Source organism: Atractosteus spatula, chromosome 26, assembly GCF_055471065.1.
Source record: "Atractosteus spatula isolate fAtrSpa1 chromosome 26, fAtrSpa1.hap1, whole genome shotgun sequence".
In the NCBI taxonomy this organism is placed as follows: Eukaryota; Metazoa; Chordata; class Actinopteri; order Semionotiformes; family Lepisosteidae; genus Atractosteus; species Atractosteus spatula.
Window position 1 is genome coordinate 7,750,112 of NC_142731.1, and position 6,000 is coordinate 7,756,111.

Here is a 6,000-nt window from a genome sequence, read left to right on the forward strand (position 1 = left end):
CATCGTCCCCAAGGGAAATAAGGGGAGGGCACTTCTGGGGACCAGCAGCTACAGGGTGCACAGACTGGCATCAGGGGCCCAAAACAAGGGTTTCATTTCCCGATAAACAAACTTGCATGGTTGCTGGAGTCTGCTGGAGACACCAGCATTCTGATCCCAGTTGTTGTTGGCGCTGCTCTGGCAGGCTGGATCCTCATTGTAGCGATTGCCTATGTGATTGGGTATCAGGCCCTTTAAAACAATCACTGGCAGTTTACTTGATCCTGAAACTTTTTTTTTCTTCTGAGCTTCCTGCACGGCGCTCACATGGCATTTTTCTGTCGTGCCCTCCAAAACCGCCAGTGTTTTCAGAAGCCGATACCACAGGAAGCTGTAGGAAGAGCTACGGCACTGAAAGAGAAGTGGAATGAGATTTCCCACGAGAGACGGGAAAGAGCTGAAAGAGCTGAAGGTCTACAGACAGAACACACTACTTGTCACGTCATGTCATTTGCCAAACCGCTTTTTACCATACGGTGTTGCAGGAAGCCGGAGCCTCGATCACAAGGCAAGGTACAGCCTGGACAGGGAGCCAGTCCATCGCAGGGCCAGTCCAAGCTCATCATACATGGGGGACAATTTGGAGGCCACGGTAAAGGTCAAGGGGGGAAATTTGGCCCGGACACCAGGATAACTCCCTACTCTTCTTCAGAAATGTCCGGGGATCTTTAATGACCACAGAGAGTCAGGACCTCAGTTCAACGCCTCATCCGAAAGACGGCGCCCACTACAGTATAGTGTCCCCACCATTATAACGGGGCATTAGGACCCACACAGACCGCAGGGTGAGCGCCCCCCGCTGGTCCCACTAGCACCTCTTCCAGCAGCAACCATAGCTTCCCAGGAGGTCTCCCATCCAGGTACTGGCCAGGCTCAACCCTGCTGAGCTTCAGTGGGGCTGCATGCTGAGAGCTGCAGGGTGATTGGCTGCTGGCCAGTAGACACTACTTATTAGGCCCAAAATAAATCCAGTCATTGACTCCTCACTCCAGCCACGAAGCCCAGACACGTCCCTTGCTGCAGGTGACTGTCCTGGCCTCATGGAGAGCTGCCACCAGCTGCGCTCTCTCTGAGTAAGGAACGGCTCGACGGGCTGACATTATCCTGGCCTTGCCGGACAGGAAGGGGGCAAGCCTGCTGCTGGGGCTTGTTGGGTTTTTTTTTTCCCCAGAGTTTCTGTTGACTTGATTCCCCTGCAATCGGAAGAACAGCGCCTGCCTTTCCACTGCCCTGAAGATTTTCCTCCTTTCCTGGCCGAACTCCGAATCTGGGAGACTGGCGCGGCAAGGCCGCCAAACGGCAGCACCGTGCCGCCCCACTGCCTGCTGGCCGCTGCCCGGGCCTCTGCTCGCTGCACACTGCTTTCTAGCTGAGCAGGACACAAGCACCCTGCAAGCCACTAGCCTCCCAGAGGCTTTCCCTTCAACCTCACCGTGGGGCTTCACACCAGCTGGGAGAGAAAGATGTCTGAGCTCCCTTCGCGCTTCTTTTAAAGAACAACAGGCATGCAAGCACACACACACACACACAGGCTGCTGTGTTCTGCGTGCCGCTCCAGGCAGGCTGTCCCAAGATGGTTGAAGGTTCTGCACTTATCACTTGGGTCGTTCTCCCAGCCACCCCACTGGGCCTCATCGAGAGAGTTTCCCTTCGCAAAACCTCCAAACGCGACTGGGAGCCACAGCGGGCTGTGCTGCATCTCTGCCAAAATGAAATCAAGTCGGAGATGGCTGGGAGTCTGTGCTGTTTAGCTACACCTTAATTTGCGGGGCATCGAACAGCTCGAAACAGCAGCCTTGCTTCCAAAACAAAAAGACACCATTCTACTCCAACCACGATGTTAGACTGCCAGCCATGCTTTAAAAGCTAAGTGAATTGATTCTAATTACTAAATAAAAACAACAGCTAGGTCCTGATATGCGATCATGCCACTCCGTTTAAAGGGATGGGTCTGTATTAGTAGATATTCCTTTCTAACTTAAAATACAATTGGCCTTTTGCAATAAGCAGTGCTTCACAAAAATCCACAGAGAGACATCTCCACCAACAACCAAAAGACATTTACACTGTGAATCTGATCATCCAGGCAAGCAACGTGCACAAGGCAGGGTACACCCTAGACTGGATGGCAGTCCATCACAGGGCACACAGACACACACATACTCACATCAGGGTCAGTCTTCCCAGAAGTCAGTTAACCTACTCGCATGTCTTCGGACTGTAGGAGGAAACCCACACAAACATGGGGAAAACATACAAACTCCACACGGATAGCACCCCAGGTCTGGAATTGAACACTGTACCACTGTGCCTTCCCATTGAGAATCCACACACAAATATATCAATGGATTTGAAATGCCTGTTTTATCTTAGAACTACAAGGCCATCCTGCCATTTACAAAGAAAATGGCTAATTGCATTATTCAGTTTAAACATTTTCAGATGTCTTTGCAAATGCAAGCCACTGAATCAACTGCTGTGTCACCCTGAGCTGTTCCAGCAGCTGTCTTCTCCAGCGATAGTGTGGTTACTAGACAACTGCCCAATTTGTTTTCTAAGCAGGAGAAAACATAAATGCGTGATCTCAAGGCCGATCAGCATATTAACTTCTGCAGCCTTTGACTTTTAAGTCACACATATACAGACGTCAGAGCATCTGATAGTGCATCTGTATGCGGTGTATTCTGTACTGTGGAGCAGAGAGATCTGATTGCAGAGTGGACATAAACACTGACAAAAATACAACATTTTTATTGCTCTCACAAAAACTCTATCTCAAAAACCCGAGATAGAGTCTACAGTACCTGCAGAGATGAAATTAAGGCTCCCACTGCATAGCACCGTGATCCACATACACAGAAATTTCAGGCTTGTAGAAGTGGCTGGCTTGTGCACAAGTGCATCGACAATGTAGATAAACAATGGGAAATCCATTTCTACCTAGAATAATATGCTCAAAATATGATCATCATGAAACATGAACAGTTATATACAAGAGCGTGCAACTTGTTAAACCAGGAACGTCTCTCCCCAGCTATGCAATGCGAGTGTTTTTTCATCTCTGTACGCACCAGTCTCACACCAGCGACAGTGAGAGAGAACTGTGCTGATCTGTGTTTTGAACTAGGAAGGTTAACCCACTGAGACGCAGGTCCTGTTTACAGAGGGATCCTGGGAGATTATACTGCTGAAAAATATCAGTACAATAGCAGTCAACACAACACAGGACATGCGCTTAAAATCAAGTTACCAAGTAATCGCAGAAGAGGCAAAATAAAAAGATCTATGCAGACAAATAATCACGTAGCACAGTGTTTCGCTCCCTGCAGATGACGGGCATCAGAAAAAAATAATCAAAAACATGCTATAAAGTAATTTAGCCTCTGCCTTGTGAATGCCTGACTTCTTTCCATCTGTAGTGTAACACAACTGCAAATCCAATAAAACACCAATTGGATTACCAGGATTTGAAATCCCTTTTCTTTATTTTCTGAATAAAGCAGGAAGAGGCACGGCAGCTTCCAAAGGACAGGAGGCAAATGACTTAAAAAAAACTGATCAGAGGCTTTAAAAACTGATCTAAGAGCAGAATCCTAGACTGACCTCTTACAGAGTCCTGTACGCTCAAATAGAAATTCATCTTCCTTTTTTTGAGCAGCATCTTGAGAATGAAATGTTACTATGAAACTAACAGAATCATTCTGTGTCAACATGGACTTGGAAAGCAGTAACAGAGACACAACTAGGCTCGTTCTGTACAGAGGTATAAGATTATTTACGGTCATAGCTAATACTACAACACGTACACTTCTCAATTCCAAACACAGCATGTCAGTTTTTAAAATTCTGGAAGTCAATATAAGGTGTTTTCGGTGGAGATGACAATTTATTGTTCTGTCGGAAGCAGAATATACAGTAAGAGATTGTTCTTGGTGCTCCTAAGCAAATCTGCACTCTCCCACAAATATCAAGGGCTGTTTTAAACACTGGATGTAGCTGATTGTCTGTTTCATTTAGGACTCCTTCATTTTGAATCAGTGACTGAGTTAATATGTGAATAAATACAAAAATACAGGGCTGTAAATACACAAGTGGCTATTTTTTTTGGTGCCTCTGAAATTCACAGTTACAATGATACTGAGCTTGCCTGAGACCTGTATTTACACAGGATTTGCTGAGTGTCCAGAAAACACAAACCAGGCACACTAGTGGTAATGAACTTCTGCTACTCCGTATCTTCCAAAATATTCCCCTGTCAGTTTAAAGAAAACAGCAGCACAGCGTGTACACCATCATCCTGCTTTCATACTGCCCAGAACAGATTCTTCTAAACGACACTGGCTTTTTTTCGTTCTCAAGTGCAGAAGTCTTTGTGAGACCTTGGTCAAAAAATCAGTGCTTAAAAATACTCGGAGATTCAATTTCAAAAGAGATAGATACATTTCCTTGAAGCGGATTTGTTTCAGTGACCTCTACATAAACATATATTGTGCTGTGTTTTTGCATACAGGAGTGTCGTAAATGGTTTTAATAGATGATGCTTAATAACTGCTCGGGGTGGGCATCTTGCTGGTGTAGGCGGTCTTTAGATCCTGGGTTTGATTCTGGACTTCAGATCCTTGCGTGTGGAGTTTACATGTTCTGTTTCCCCCGAATGGATGAATATGGCTAACCCCCTCAATTCATCTTCTGCAAGCTGACTCTGAGCTCCTAACGCATGCACGACCCCCTGATCACATCTGGCAATCCAGAGATCTAAAAAGTACCGCAACAACTGAGACAAACAGATACTGACACTTGAAAATAAAATAAAAAATCCAGATATCATGCAGATAACATGCTCGTTCTGCAGCAACGAGACAAGGATGGCAGAAATGTTATTTGCATCCACCGGTTTCTGGTCATTTCTCTAACACACAGCAACTGGAAAAAGTGTTAACACTTCGATGAAGACACTGCACAGAGAATTCGGATTTATGTACCCATGACAAACATCATCTCAACATCTTTAACCACAGCACGGTCTCACAGCAGCTAGCTCACGTATCTGGTGGACTTATTTGGTCCACCTTTCTCACTAGTTCTTAAAAAAAAACATATTTACAGTCAATTCATTTCCTTGCTTAGACTTTCGAGGGTCTCGGTCAAATATTTCTTCCAACTTTTTGCCATCACCGCCGATACAAATACGAGTCACTCAGCATTCGAAGAAATGACTGAACCAAAACTGACCACTGCCCACCGCGTCGTATTTAGCGCACTACCACAATTCTTTAAAAAAAATTGCACTCACTAATTCTGGAGAAGGAAATGACCGCTGTTTTTGTAACAAATCGTTATCTTTATCCGTTTATATCACTGTCGGCAGCACCTGGGACAACGCGTCCCCCCCGAATGCTTGTTAATACTCACAAAACGTGGTCTCGCTGAGGCCGTGAAAGCTTTAAATGCTACATTTCTTGAATAAATGCATTTTTTTGTGGCACTGACCCGCTTAGTTACGAGAACTCGCAATTGAAAAGAACGGTCAGAAAAAATGAGTGTCAGTAAACAAACTATCTTTACCTGATGATCAAGGAGATATCCCGTTTGCCTTTCTGTAGGAGATGTCCGGATCTTCGACGTCGGATGCGCTAGCTGGTGTTTATTTTTTGGGGGGGGGTAAAAAAAAAAAGAAATGTATGTGTATTTTTTTTTTCCCGTCACAGCTCTCTTTCCTCCATATTGGCAACTCCTCCACCAACAACAACATTCGTGACGTCACTCCCCCGTCACGTGACACTCCCCCCCGGCCGCGTGCTAAAAATAGACTCTGCAACCACTGAATAACCTACAGCGGGAAGATAACCCACACCTGAGTATGGTGGCAGACCTCGCGTCGACTGGCGCTCCTGACGTGTGGTCTGTCTCCCCCAGTCAACGTCTGACACAGCGAAGTGTTGCGCTGTTGACACGGCGTTC

At 46.0% G+C, this 6,000-nt stretch overlaps 1 protein-coding gene across 4 annotated transcripts in view; it reads right to left on the minus strand.

Annotated features, from left to right (window-relative positions):
* hdac5 (histone deacetylase 5) overlaps positions 1 to 5,783 on the minus strand; it is a 93,581-nt gene extending 87,798 nt beyond the window's left edge. For 3 of the 4 annotated variants that reach the window (XM_088906013.1, XM_088906008.1, XM_088906015.1), the window contains exon 1: positions 5,605 to 5,766. The gene's annotated coding sequence lies outside the window, so the exon portion shown is untranslated. Of the gene's footprint in view, positions 1 to 5,604 lie in introns of all 4 variants that reach the window. The other variant, XM_088906010.1, reaches the window with a different exon arrangement.
* Between the last annotated feature and the right edge of the window lie 217 nt (positions 5,784 to 6,000).